Raw genomic sequence first — 16,038 nt, 5'->3', positions numbered from 1 at the left:
GGGTTCCAGAATCAAACCAATGTCAAGTTCCCAGGCCATGGGTTTCAAGTATCAGGTCTCAGTCATGTTTCCAGGGTACAGGGTTCTACAATCAAACCTCAGTCATGTTGCCAGTCCACAGATTTCTGCCATCAAACCTCAGTCAAGTTCCCAGGCCACAGATTTCCAGAATCAAACTTCAGTCATATTCCCAGGTCACACTTTTCCAGAATCACGCCTCAGTCATGTTCCTAGGCCACAGCGTTCCAGAACCAAACCAATGTCAAACTCCTAGGCCATGGGTTTCCACTACCAGGCCACAGTCATGTTTCCAGGGCACAGGGTTCTACAATCAAACCTCAGTCATGTTGCCAGTCCACAGGTTTCTGCCATCAAACCTCAGTCAAGTTCCCAGGCCAAAGATTTCCAATATCAAACCTCAGTCATATTCGCAGGACACATGGTTCCAGAATCAAACCTCAGTCATGTTTGCAGGACCCATGATTCTACAATCAGAACACAGTCATGTTCCCAGCACAAAGGTGTCCAGAATCAAACCTCAGTCATGTTCCCAGGGAACAGGGTTCCAGAAACAAACCTCAGTCATGTTGCCAAGCCACAGGTTTCCACCATCAAACCTCAGACATGTTCCCAGGCCACAGGGTTCCAGAATCAAACCGTTCTCATGTTCCCAGGCCACAGGGTTCCAGAATCCACTGATGTCATGTTCCCAGGCCACAGGGTTCGAGAAACAATCCTCAGTTATTTTCGCAGGCTACAGGGTTCCAGAATAAAACCTCAGTCATGTTCCCAGTCCATAGGGTACCAAAACCAAGCCTCAGTCAGATTCCCAGGGCCCAGTATTCCACAATCTAAACAGATGTCATGTTCCCAGGCAACAGGATTCCAGAATCACGCCTCAGTCTTGTTCCTGGCCACAGGGTTCCAGAATCAAACCAATGTCAATTTCCCAGGCCATGCGTTTCAAGTATCAGGTCGCAGTCATGTTTCCAGGGCACAGGGTTCTACAATCAAACCTCAGTCATGTTGCCAGTCCACAGATTTCTGCCATCAAACCTCAGTCAAGTTCCCAGGCCACAGATTTCCAGAATCAAACCTCAGTCATATTCCCAGGCCACACTTTTCCAGAATCACGCCTCAGTCATGTTACCAGGCCACCGGGTTCCAGAAACAATCCTCAGTTATATTCCCAGGCTACAGGGTTCCAGAATAAAACCTCAGTCATGTTCCCGGTCCACAGGGTTCCAGAATCAAGCCAATGTCAATTTCCCAGGCCATGCGTTTCAAGTATCAGGTCGCAGTCATGTTTCCAGAGCACAGGGTTCAACAGTCAAACCTCAGTAATGTTGCCAGTCCACAGATTTCTGCCATCAAACCTCAGTCAAGTTCCCAGGCCACAGATTTCCAGAATCAAACCTCAGTCATATTCCCAGGCCACAGTTTTCCAGAATCACGCCTCAGTCATGTTCCCTGGCCACAGGGATCCAGAATCAAACCTCAGTCATGTTGCCAGGCCATAGGGTACCGCCATCAAACCTCAGTCATATTCCCAGACCACAGGTTTCCACAATCAAACCGATTTCATGTTCCCAGGCAACAGGGTACCAGAATCCAAAGTGATGTCATGTTCCCAGGCCCCAGGATTCCTCAATCTAACATCAGTCATGTTCACAGGCCAATGGTTTCCAAAATCAAACCACAGTCATATTCCCAGGCCACATGGTTCCAGAATCAAACCTCAGTCATGTTCCCAGTCCACAGGATTCCAGAACCAAGCTTTCAGTCAGGTTCCCAGGGCACAGTATTCCATAATCTAAACAGATGTCATGTTCCCAGGCCGCAGGATTCCAGAATCACGCCTCAGTCATGTTCCCAGGCCACAGGGTTCCAGAATCAAACCAATGTCAAATTCCTAGGCCATGGGTTTCCAGTACCAAGCCACAGTCATGTTTCCTGGGCACAGGATTCCAGAATCTCGCCTCAGTCATGTTCCCTGGCCACAGGGTTAAAGAATCAAACCAATGTCAAGTTCCCAAGCCATGGGTTTCAAGTATCAGGTCGCAGTCATGTTTCCAGGGTACAGGGTTCTACAATCAAACCTCAGTCATGTTGCCAGTCCACAGGTTTCTGCCATCAAACCTCAGTCAAGTTCCCAGGCCACAGATTTCCAGAATCAAAGCTCAGTCATATTCCCAGGACACATGGTTCCAGAATCAAACCTCAGTCATGTTCGCAGGCCACAGGATTCCACAATCAAACCACAGTCATGTTCCCAGGAGAAAGGTGTCCAGAAGCAAACCTCAGTCATGTTCCCAGGGAACAGGGTTCCAGAAACAAACCTCAGTCATGTTGCCAGGCCACAGGTTTCCACCATCAAACCTCAGACATATTCCCAAGCCACAGGGTTCCAGAATCAAACCGTTCTCATGTTCCCAGGCCACAGGGTTCCAGAATCCACTGATGACATGTTCCCCGGCCACAGGGTTCCAGAATCCACTGATGTCATGTTCCCAGGCCACAGGATTCCAGAATAAAACCTCAGTCAAGTTCCCTGTCCACAGGGTTCCAGAACCAAGCCTCAGTCAGGTTCCCAGGGCCCAGTATTCCACAATCTAAACAGATGTCATGTTCCCAGGGCACAGCATTCCAGAATCACGCCTCAGTCTTGTTCCTGGCCACAGGGTTCCAGAATCAAACCAATGTCAAGTTCCCAGGCCATGGGTTTCAAGTATCAGGTCTCAGTCATGTTTCCAGGGTACAGGGTTCTACAATCAAACCTCAGTCATGTTGCCAGTCCACAGATTTCTGCCATCAAACCTCAGTCAAGTTCCCAGGCCACAGATTTCCAGAATCAAACTTCAGTCATATTCCCAGGTCACACTTTTCCAGAATCACGCCTCAGTCATGTTCCTAGGCCACAGCGTTCCAGAATCAAACCAATGTCAAACTCCTAGGCCATGGGTTTCCACTACCAGGCCACAGTCATGTTTCCAGGGCACAGGGTTCTACAATCAAACCTCAGTCATGTTGCCAGTCCACAGGTTTCTGCCATCAAACCTCAGTCAAGTTCCCAGGCCAAAGATTTCCAATATCAAACCTCAGTCATATTCGCAGGACACATGGTTCCAGAATCAAACCTCAGTCATGTTTGCAGGACCCATGATTCTACAATCAGAACACAGTCATGTTCCCAGCACAAAGGTGTCCAGAATCAAACCTCAGTCATGTTCCCAGGGAACAGGGTTCCAGAAACAAACCTCAGTCATGTTGCCAAGCCACAGGTTTCCACCATCAAACCTCAGACATGTTCCCAGGCCACAGGGTTCCAGAATCAAACCGTTCTCATGTTCCCAGGCCACTGGGTTCCAGAATCCACTGATGTCATGTTCCCAGGCCACAGGGTTCGAGAAACAATCCTCAGTTATTTTCGCAGGCTACAGGGTTCCAGAATAAAACCTCAGTCATGTTCCCAGTCCACAGGGTACCAAAACCAAGCCTCAGTCAGATTCCCAGGGCCCAGTATTCCACAATCTAAACAGATGTCATGTTCCCAGGCAACAGGATTCCAGAATCACACCTCAGTCTTGTTCCTGGCCACAGGGTTCCAGAATCAAACCAATGTCAAATTCCCAGGCCATGGGTTTCAAGTATCAGGTCGCAGTCATGTTTCCAGGGCACAGGGTTCTACAATCAAACCTCAGTCATGTTGCCAGTCCACAGATTTCTGCCATCAAACCTCAGTCAAGTTCCCAGGCCACAGATTTCCAGAATCAAACCTCAGTCATATTCCCAGGCCACACTTTTCCAGAATCACGCCTCAGTCATGTTCCCTGGCCACAGGGATCCAGAATCAAACCTCAGTCATGTTGCCAGGCCATAGGGTACCACCATCAAACCTCAGTCATATTCCCAGACCACAGGTTTCCACAATCAAACCGATTTCATGTTCCCAGGCAACAGGGTACCAGAATCCAAAGTGATGTCATGTTCCCAGGCCCCAGGATTCCTCAATCTAACATCAGTCATGTTCACAGGCCCATGGTTTCCAAAATCAAACCACAGTCATATTCCCAGGCCACATGGTTCCAGAATCAAACCTCAGTCATGTTCCCAGTCCACAGGATTCCAGAACCAAGCTTTCAGTCAGGTTCCCAGGGCACAGTATTCCATAATCTAAACAGATGTCATGTTCCCAGGCCGCAGGATTCCAGAATCACGCCTCAGTCATGTTCCCAGGCCACAGGGTTCCAGAATCAAACCAATGTCAAATTCCTAGGCCATGGGTTTCCAGTACCAAGCCACAGTCATGTTTCCTGGGCACAGGATTCCAGAATCTCGCCTCAGTCATGTTCCCTGGCCACAGGGTTAAAGAATCAAACCAATGTCAAGTTCCCAAGCCATGGGTTTCAAGTATCAGGTCGCAGTCATGTTTCCAGGGCACAGGGTTCTACAATCAAACCTCAGTCATGTTGCCAGTCCACAGGTTTCTGCCATCAAACCTCAGTCAAGTTCCCAGGCCACAGATTTCCAGAATCAAAGCTCAGTCATATTCCCAGGACACATGGTTCCAGAATCAAACCTCAGTCATGTTCGCAGGCCACAGGATTCCACAATCAAACCACAGTCATGTTCCCAGGAGAAAGGTGTCCAGAAGCAAACCTCAGTCATGTTCCCAGGGAACAGGGTTCCAGAAACAAACCTCAGTCATGTTGCCAGGCCACAGGTTTCCACCATCAAACCTCAGACATATTCCCAAGCCACAGGGTTCCAGAATCAAACCGTTCTCATGTTCCCAGGCCACAGGGTTCCAGAATCCACTGATGACATGTTCCCCGGCCACAGGGTTCCAGAATCCACTGATGTCATGTTCCCAGGCCACAGGATTCCAGAATAAAACCTCAGTCAAGTTCCCTGTCCACAGGGTTCCAGAACCAAGCCTCAGTCAGGTTCCCAGGGCCCAGTATTCCACAATCTAAACAGATGTCATGTTCCCAGGGCACAGCATTCCAGAATCACGCCTCAGTCTTGTTCCTGGCCACAGGGTTCCAGAATCAAACCAATGTCAAGTTCCCAGGCCATGGGTTTCAAGTATCAGGTCTCAGTCATGTTTCCAGGGTACAGGGTTCTACAATCAAACCTCAGTCATGTTGCCAGTCCACAGATTTCTGCCATCAAACCTCAGTCAAGTTCCCAGGCCACAGATTTCCAGAATCAAACTTCAGTCATATTCCCAGGCCACACTTTTCCAGAATCACGCCTCAGTCATGTTCCTAGGCCACAGCGTTCCAGAATCAAACCAATGTCAAACTCCTAGGCCATGGGTTTCCACTACCAGGCCACAGTCATGTTTCCAGGGCACAGGGTTCTACAATCAAACCTCAGTCATGTTGCCAGTCCACAGGTTTCTGCCATCAAACCTCAGTCAAGTTCCCAGGCCAAAGATTTCCAATATCAAACCTCAGTCATATTCGCAGGACACATGGTTCCAGAATCAAACCTCAGTCATGTTTGCAGGACCCATGATTCCACAATCAGAACACAGTCATGTTCCCAGCACAAAGGTGTCCAGAATCAAACCTCAGTCATGTTCCCAGGGAACAGGGTTCCAGAAACAAACCTCAGTCATGTTGCCAAGCCACAGGTTTCCACCATCAAACCTCAGACATGTTCCCAGGCCACAGGGTTCCAGAATCAAACCGTTCTCATGTTCCCAGGCCACAGGGTTCCAGAATCCACTGATGTCATGTTCCCAGGCCACAGGGTTCGAGAAACAATCCTCATTTATTTTCGCAGGCTACAGGGTTCCAGAATAAAACCTCAGTCATGTTCCCAGTCCACAGGGTACCAAAACCAAGCCTCAGTCAGATTCCCAGGGCCCAGTATTCCACAATCTAAACAGATGTCATGTTCCCAGGGCACAGCATTCCAGAATCACGCCTCAGTCTTGTTCCTGGCCACAGGGTTCCAGAATCAAACCAATGTCAAGTTCCCAGGCCATGGGTTTCAAGTATCAGGTCTCAGTCATGTTTCCAGGGTACAGGGTTCTACAATCAAACCTCAGTCATGTTGCCAGTCCACAGATTTCTGCCATCAAACCTCAGTCAAGTTCCCAGGCCACAGATTTCCAGAATCAAACTTCAGTCATATTCCCAGGTCACACTTTTCCAGAATCACGCCTCAGTCATGTTCCTAGGCCACAGCGTTCCAGAATCAAACCAATGTCAAACTCCTAGGCCATGGGTTTCCACTACCAGGCCACAGTCATGTTTCCAGGGCACAGGGTTCTACAATCAAACCTCAGTCATGTTGCCAGTCCACAGGTTTCTGCCATCAAACCTCAGTCAAGTTCCCAGGCCAAAGATTTCCAATATCAAACCTCAGTCATATTCGCAGGACACATGGTTCCAGAATCAAACCTCAGTCATGTTTGCAGGACCCATGATTCTACAATCAGAACACAGTCATGTTCCCAGCACAAAGGTGTCCAGAATCAAACCTCAGTCATGTTCCCAGGGAACAGGGTTCCAGAAACAAACCTCAGTCATGTTGCCAAGCCACAGGTTTCCACCATCAAACCTCAGACATGTTCCCAGGCCACAGGGTTCCAGAATCAAACCGTTCTCATGTTCCCAGGCCACTGGGTTCCAGAATCCACTGATGTCATGTTCCCAGGCCACAGGGTTCGAGAAACAATCCTCAGTTATTTTCGCAGGCTACAGGGTTCCAGAATAAAACCTCAGTCATGTTCCCAGTCCACAGGGTACCAAAACCAAGCCTCAGTCAGATTCCCAGGGCCCAGTATTCCACAATCTAAACAGATGTCATGTTCCCAGGCAACAGGATTCCAGAATCACACCTCAGTCTTGTTCCTGGCCACAGGGTTCCAGAATCAAACCAATGTCAAATTCCCAGGCCATGGGTTTCAAGTATCAGGTCGCAGTCATGTTTCCAGGGCACAGGGTTCTACAATCAAACCTCAGTCATGTTGCCAGTCCACAGATTTCTGCCATCAAACCTCAGTCAAGTTCCCAGGCCACAGATTTCCAGAATCAAACCTCAGTCATATTCCCAGGCCACACTTTTCCAGAATCACGCCTCAGTCATGTTACCAGGCCACCGGGTTCCAGAAACAATCCTCAGTTATATTCCCAGGCTACAGGGTTCCAGAATAAAACCTCAGTCATGTTCCCGGTCCACAGGGTTCCAGAATCAAACCAATGTCAATTTCCCAGGCCATGCGTTTCAAGTATCAGGTCGCAGTCATGTTTCCAGAGCACAGGGTTCAACAATCAAACCTCAGTAATGTTGCCAGTCCACAGATTTCTGCCATCAAACCTCAGTCAAGTTCCCAGGCCACAGATTTCCAGAATCAAACCTCAGTCATATTCCCAAGCCACAGTTTTCCAGAATCACGCCTCAGTCATGTTCCCTGGCCACAGGGATCCAGAATCAAACCTCAGTCATGTTGCCAGGCCATAGGGTACCACCATCAAACCTCAGTCATATTCCCAGACCACAGGTTTCCACAATCAAACCGATTTCATGTTCCCAGGCAACAGGGTACCAGAATCCAAAGTGATGTCATGTTCCCAGGCCCCAGGATTCCTCAATCTAACATCAGTCATGTTCACAGGCCAATGGTTTCCAAAATCAAACCACAGTCATATTCCCAGGCCACATGGTTCCAGAATCAAACCTCAGTCATGTTCCCAGTCCACAGGATTCCAGAACCAAGCTTTCAGTCAGGTTCCCAGGGCACAGTATTCCATAATCTAAACAGATGTCATGTTCCCAGGCCGCAGTATTCCAGAATCACGCCTCAGTCATGTTCCCAGGCCACAGGGTTCCAGAATCAAACCAATGTCAAATTCCTAGGCCATGGGTTTCCAGTACCAAGCCACAGTCATGTTTCCTGGGCACAGGATTCCAGAATCTCGCCTCAGTCATGTTCCCTGGCCACAGGGTTAAAGAATCAAACCAATGTCAAGTTCCCAAGCCATGGGTTTCAAGTATCAGGTCACAGTCATGTTTCCAGGGTACAGGGTTCTACAATCAAACCTCAGTCATGTTGCCAGTCCACAGGTTTCTGCCATCAAACCTCAGTCAAGTTCCCAGGCCACAGATTTCCAGAATCAAAGCTCAGTCATATTCCCAGGACACATGGTTCCAGAATCAAACCTCAGTCATGTTCGCAGGCCACAGGATTCCACAATCAAACCACAGTCATGTTCCCAGGAGAAAGGTGTCCAGAAGCAAACCTCAGTCATGTTCCCAGGGAACAGGGTTCCAGAAACAAACCTCAGTCATGTTGCCAGGCCACAGGTTTCCACCATCAAACCTCAGACATATTCCCAAGCCACAGGGTTCCAGAATCAAACCGTTCTCATGTTCCCAGGCCACAGGGTTCCAGAATCCACTGATGACATGTTCCCCGGCCACAGGGTTCCAGAATCCACTGATGTCATGTTCCCAGGCCACAGGATTCCAGAATAAAACCTCAGTCAAGTTCCCTGTCCACAGGGTTCCAGAACCAAGCCTCAGTCAGGTTCCCAGGGCCCAGTATTCCACAGTCTAAACAGATGTCATGTTCCCAGGGCACAGCATTCCAGAATCACGCCTCAGTCTTGTTCCTGGCCACAGGGTTCCAGAATCAAACCAATGTCAAGTTCCCAGGCCATGGGTTTCAAGTATCAGGTCTCAGTCATGTTTCCAGGGTACAGGGTTCTACAATCAAACCTCAGTCATGTTGCCAGTCCACAGATTTCTGCCATCAAACCTCAGTCAAGTTCCCAGGCCACAGATTTCCAGAATCAAACTTCAGTCATATTCCCAGGTCACAATTTTCCAGAATCACGCCTCAGTCATGTTTGCAGGACCCATGATTCTACAATCAGAACACAGTCATGTTCCCAGCACAAAGGTGTCCAGAATCAAACCTCAGTCATGTTCCCAGGGAACAGGGTTCCAGAAACAAACCTCAGTCATGTTGCCAAGCCACAGGTTTCCACCATCAAACCTCAGACATGTTCCCAGGCCACAGGGTTCCAGAATCAAACCGTTCTCATGTTCCCAGGCCACAGGGTTCCAGAATCCACTGATGTCATGTTCCCAGGCCACAGGGTTCGAGAAACAATCCTCAGTTATTTTCGCAGGCTACAGGGTTCCAGAATAAAACCTCAGTCATGTTCCCAGTCCATAGGGTACCAAAACCAAGCCTCAGTCAGATTCCCAGGGCCCAGTATTCCACAATCTAAACAGATGTCATGTTCCCAGGCAACAGGATTCCAGAATCACGCCTCAGTCTTGTTCCTGGCCACAGGGTTCCAGAATCAAACCAATGTCAAATTCCCAGGCCATGGGTTTCAAGTATCAGGTCGCAGTCATGTTTCCAGGGCACAGGGTTCTACAATCAAACCTCAGTCATGTTGCCAGTCCACAGATTTCTGCCATCAAACCTCAGTCAAGTTCCCAGGCCACAGATTTCCAGAATCAAACCTCAGTCATATTCCCAGGCCACACTTTTCCAGAATCACGCCTCAGTCATGTTACCAGGCCACCGGGTTCCAGAAATAATCCTCAGTTATATTCCCAGGCTACAGGGTTCCAGAATAAAACCTCAGTCATGTTCCCGGTCCACAGGGTTCCAGAATGAAGCCAATGTCAATTTCCCAGGCCATGCGTTTCAAGTATCAGGTCGCAGTCATGTTTCCAGAGCACAGGGTTCAACAGTCAAACCTCAGTAATGTTGCCAGTCCACAGATTTCTGCCATCAAACCTCAGTCAAGTTCCCAGGCCACAGATTTCCAGAATCAAAGCTCAGTCATATTCCCAGGCCACAGTTTTCCAGAATCACACCTCAGTCATGTTCCCTGGCCACAGGGATCCAGAATCAAACCTCAGTCATGTTGCCAGGCCATAGGGTACCACCATCAAACCTCAGTCATATTCCCAGACCACAGGTTTCCACAATCATACCGATTTCATGTTCCCAGGCAACAGGGTACCAGAATCCAAAGTGATGTCATGTTCCCAGGCCCCAGGATTCCTCAATCTAACATCAGTCATGTTCACAGGCCCATGGTTTCCAAAATCAAACCACAGTCATATTCCCAGGCCACATGGTTCCAGAATCAAACCTCAGTCATGTTCCCAGTCCACAGGATTCCAGAACCAAGCTTTCAGTCAGGTTCCCAGGGCACAGTATTCCATAATCTAAACAGATGTCATGTTCCCAGGCCGCAGGATTCCAGAATCACGCCTCAGTCATGTTCCCAGGCCACAGGGTTCCAGAATCAAACCAATGTCAAATTCCTAGGCCATGGGTTTCCAGTACCAAGCCACAGTCATGTTTCCTGGGCACAGGATTCCAGAATCTCGCCTCAGTCATGTTCCCTGGCCACAGGGTTAAAGAATCAAACCAATGTCAAGTTCCCAAGCCATGGGTTTCAAGTATCAGGTCGCAGTCATGTTTCCAGGGCACAGGGTTCTACAATCAAACCTCAGTCATGTTGCCAGTCCACAGGTTTCTGCCATCAAACCTCAGTCAAGTTCCCAGGCCACAGATTTCCAGAATCAAAGCTCAGTCATATTCCCAGGACACATGGTTCCAGAATCAAACCTCAGTCATGTTCGCAGGCCACAGGATTCCACAATCAAACCACAGTCATGTTCCCAGGAGAAAGGTGTCCAGAAGCAAACCTCAGTCATGTTCCCAGGGAACAGGGTTCCAGAAACAAACCTCAGTCATGTTGCCAGGCCACAGGTTTCCACCATCAAACCTCAGACATATTCCCAAGCCACAGGGTTCCAGAATCAAACCGTTCTCATGTTCCCAGGCCACAGGGTTCCAGAATCCACTGATGACATGTTCCCCGGCCACAGGGTTCCAGAATCCACTGATGTCATGTTCCCAGGCCACAGGATTCCAGAATAAAACCTCAGTCAAGTTCCCTGTCCACAGGGTTCCAGAACCAAGCCTCAGTCAGGTTCCCAGGGCCCAGTATTCCACAATCTAAACAGATGTCATGTTCCCAGGGCACAGCATTCCAGAATCACGCCTCAGTCTTGTTCCTGGCCACAGGGTTCCAGAATCAAACCAATGTCAAGTTCCCAGGCCATGGGTTTCAAGTATCAGGTCTCAGTCATGTTTCCAGGGTACAGGGTTCTACAATCAAACCTCAGTCATGTTGCCAGTCCACAGATTTCTGCCATCAAACCTCAGTCAAGTTCCCAGGCCACAGATTTCCAGAATCAAACTTCAGTCATATTCCCAGGTCACACTTTTCCAGAATCACGCCTCAGTCATGTTCCTAGGCCACAGCGTTCCAGAATCAAACCAATGTCAAACTCCTAGGCCATGGGTTTCCACTACCAGGCCACAGTCATGTTTCCAGGGCACAGGGTTCTACAATCAAACCTCAGTCATGTTGCCAGTCCACAGGTTTCTGCCATCAAACCTCAGTCAAGTTCCCAGGCCAAAGATTTCCAATATCAAACCTCAGTCATATTCGCAGGACACATGGTTCCAGAATCAAACCTCAGTCATGTTTGCAGGACCCATGATTCTACAATCAGAACACAGTCATGTTCCCAGCACAAAGGTGTCCAGAATCAAACCTCAGTCATGTTCCCAGGGAACAGGGTTCCAGAAACAAACCTCAGTCATGTTGCCAAGCGACAGGTTTCCACCATCAAACCTCAGACATGTTCCCAGGCCACAGGGTTCCAGAATCAAACCGTTCTCATGTTCCCAGGCCACTGGGTTCCAGAATCCACTGATGTCATGTTCCCAGGCCACAGGGTTCGAGAAACAATCCTCAGTTATTTTCGCAGGCTACAGGGTTCCAGAATCAAACCTCAGTCATGTTCCCAGTCCACAGGGTACCAAAACCAAGCCTCAGTCAGATTCCCAGGGCCCAGTATTCCACAATCTAAACAGATGTCATGTTCCCAGGCAACAGGATTCCAGAATCACACCTCAGTCTTGTCCCTGGCCACAGGGTTCCAGAATCAAACCAATGTCAAATTCCCAGGCCATGGGTTTCAAGTATCAGGTCGCAGTCATGTTTCCAGGGCACAGGGTTCTACAATCAAACCTCAGTCATGTTGCCAGTCCACAGATTTCTGCCATCAAACCTCAGTCAAGTTCCCAGGCCACAGATTTCCAGAATCAAACCTCAGTCATATTCCCAGGCCACACTTTTCCAGAATCACGCCTCAGTCATGTTACCAGGCCACCGGGTTCCAGAAACAATCCTCAGTTATATTCCCAGGCTACAGGGTTCCAGAATAAAACCTCAGTCATGTTCCCGGTCCACAGGGTTCCAGAATCAAACCAATGTCAATTTCCCAGGCCATGCGTTTCAAGTATCAGGTCGCAGTCATGTTTCCAGAGCACAGGGTTCAACAATCAAACCTCAGTAATGTTGCCAGTCCACAGATTTCTGCCATCAAACCTCAGTCAAGTTCCCAGGCCACAGATTTCCAGAATCAAACCTCAGTCATATTCCCAAGCCACAGTTTTCCAGAATCACGCCTCAGTCATGTTCCCTGGCCACAGGGATCCAGAATCAAACCTCAGTCATGTTGCCAGGCCATAGGGTACCACCATCAAACCTCAGTCATATTCCCAGACCACAGGTTTCCACAATCAAACCGATTTCATGTTCCCAGGCAACAGGGTACCAGAATCCAAAGTGATGTCATGTTCCCAGGCCCCAGGATTCCTCAATCTAACATCAGTCATGTTCACAGGCCAATGGTTTCCAAAATCAAACCACAGTCATATTCCCAGGCCACATGGTTCCAGAATCAAACCTCAGTCATGTTCCCAGTCCACAGGATTCCAGAACCAAGCTTTCAGTCAGGTTCCCAGGGCACAGTATTCCATAATCTAAACAGATGTCATGTTCCCAGGCCGCAGTATTCCAGAATCACGCCTCAGTCATGTTCCCAGGCCACAGGGTTCCAGAATCAAACCAATGTCAAATTCCTAGGCCATGGGTTTCCAGTACCAAGCCACAGTCATGTTTCCTGGGCACAGGATTCCAGAATCTCGCCTCAGTCATGTTCCCTGGCCACAGGGTTAAAGAATCAAACCAATGTCAAGTTCCCAAGCCATGGGTTTCAAGTATCAGGTCACAGTCATGTTTCCAGGGTACAGGGTTCTACAATCAAACCTCAGTCATGTTGCCAGTCCACAGGTTTCTGCCATCAAACCTCAGTCAAGTTCCCAGGCCACAGATTTCCAGAATCAAAGCTCAGTCATATTCCCAGGACACATGGTTCCAGAATCAAACCTCAGTCATGTTCGCAGGCCACAGGATTCCACAATCAAACCACAGTCATGTTCCCAGGAGAAAGGTGTCCAGAAGCAAACCTCAGTCATGTTCCCAGGGAACAGGGTTCCAGAAACAAACCTCAGTCATGTTGCCAGGCCACAGGTTTCCACCATCAAACCTCAGACATATTCCCAAGCCACAGGGTTCCAGAATCAAACCGTTCTCATGTTCCCAGGCCACAGGGTTCCAGAATCCACTGATGACATGTTCCCCGGCCACAGGGTTCCAGAATCCACTGATGTCATGTTCCCAGGCCACAGGATTCCAGAATAAAACCTCAGTCAAGTTCCCTGTCCACAGGGTTCCAGAACCAAGCCTCAGTCAGGTTCCCAGGGCCCAGTATTCCACAGTCTAAACAGATGTCATGTTCCCAGGGCACAGCATTCCAGAATCACGCCTCAGTCTTGTTCCTGGCCACAGGGTTCCAGAATCAAACCAATGTCAAGTTCCCAGGCCATGGGTTTCAAGTATCAGGTCTCAGTCATGTTTCCAGGGTACAGGGTTCTACAATCAAACCTCAGTCATGTTGCCAGTCCACAGATTTCTGCCATCAAACCTCAGTCAAGTTCCCAGGCCACAGATTTCCAGAATCAAACTTCAGTCATATTCCCAGGTCACAATTTTCCAGAATCACGCCTCAGTCATGTTTGCAGGACCCATGATTCTACAATCAGAACACAGTCATGTTCCCAGCACAAAGGTGTCCAGAATCAAACCTCAGTCATGTTCCCAGGGAACAGGGTTCCAGAAACAAACCTCAGTCATGTTGCCAAGCCACAGGTTTCCACCATCAAACCTCAGACATGTTCCCAGGCCACAGGGTTCCAGAATCAAACCGTTCTCATGTTCCCAGGCCACAGGGTTCCAGAATCCACTGATGTCATGTTCCCAGGCCACAGGGTTCGAGAAACAATCCTCAGTTATTTTCGCAGGCTACAGGGTTCCAGAATAAAACCTCAGTCATGTTCCCAGTCCATAGGGTACCAAAACCAAGCCTCAGTCAGATTCCCAGGGCCCAGTATTCCACAATCTAAACAGATGTCATGTTCCCAGGCAACAGGATTCCAGAATCACGCCTCAGTCTTGTTCCTGGCCACAGGGTTCCAGAATCAAACCAATGTCAAATTCCCAGGCCATGGGTTTCAAGTATCAGGTCGCAGTCATGTTTCCAGGGCACAGGGTTCTACAATCAAACCTCAGTCATGTTGCCAGTCCACAGATTTCTGCCATCAAACCTCAGTCAAGTTCCCAGGCCACAGATTTCCAGAATCAAACCTCAGTCATATTCCCAGGCCACACTTTTCCAGAATCACGCCTCAGTCATGTTACCAGGCCACCGGGTTCCAGAAATAATCCTCAGTTATATTCCCAGGCTACAGGGTTCCAGAATAAAACCTCAGTCATGTTCCCGGTCCACAGGGTTCCAGAATGAAGCCAATGTCAATTTCCCAGGCCATGCGTTTCAAGTATCAGGTCGCAGTCATGTTTCCAGAGCACAGGGTTCAACAGTCAAACCTCAGTAATGTTGCCAGTCCACAGATTTCTGCCATCAAACCTCAGTCAAGTTCCCAGGCCACAGATTTCCAGAATCAAAGCTCAGTCATATTCCCAGGCCACAGTTTTCCAGAATCACACCTCAGTCATGTTCCCTGGCCACAGGGATCCAGAATCAAACCTCAGTCATGTTGCCAGGCCATAGGGTACCACCATCAAACCTCAGTCATATTCCCAGACCACAGGTTTCCACAATCATACCGATTTCATGTTCCCAGGCAACAGGGTACCAGAATCCAAAGTGATGTCATGTTCCCAGGCCCCAGGATTCCTCAATCTAACATCAGTCATGTTCACAGGCCCATGGTTTCCAAAATCAAACCACAGTCATATTCCCAGGCCACATGGTTCCAGAATCAAACCTCAGTCATGTTCCCAGTCCACAGGATTCCAGAACCAAGCTTTCAGTCAGGTTCCCAGGGCACAGTATTCCATAATCTAAACAGATGTCATGTTCCCAGGCCGCAGGATTCCAGAATCACGCCTCAGTCATGTTCCCAGGCCACAGGGTTCCAGAATCAAACCAATGTCAAATTCCTAGGCCATGGGTTTCCAGTACCAAGCCACAGTCATGTTTCCTGGGCACAGGATTCCAGAATCTCGCCTCAGTCATGTTCCCTGGCCACAGGGTTAAAGAATCAAACCAATGTCAAGTTCCCAAGCCATGGGTTTCAAGTATCAGGTCGCAGTCATGTTTCCAGGGCACAGGGTTCTACAATCAAACCTCAGTCATGTTGCCAGTCCACAGGTTTCTGCCATCAAACCTCAGTCAAGTTCCCAGGCCACAGATTTCCAGAATCAAAGCTCAGTCATATTCCCAGGACACATGGTTCCAGAATCAAACCTCAGTCATGTTCGCAGGCCACAGGATTCCACAATCAAACCACAGTCATGTTCCCAGGAGAAAGGTGTCCAGAAGCAAACCTCAGTCATGTTCCCAGGGAACAGGGTTCCAGAAACAAACCTCAGTCATGTTGCCAGGCCACAGGTTTCCACCATCAAACCTCAGACATATTCCCAAGCCACAGGGTTCCAGAATCAAACCGTTCTCATGTTCCCAGGCCACAGGGTTCCAGAATCCACTGATGACATGTTCCCCGGCCACAGGGTTCCAGAATCCACTGATGTCATGTTCCCAGGCCAC

The sequence above is a fragment of the Balaenoptera borealis genome (assembly GCF_965194805.1).
Source record: "Balaenoptera borealis genome assembly, chromosome: 19".
Lineage (NCBI taxonomy): Eukaryota > Metazoa > Chordata > Mammalia > Artiodactyla > Balaenopteridae > Balaenoptera > Balaenoptera borealis.
This window is presented reverse-complemented; position numbering follows the sequence as displayed.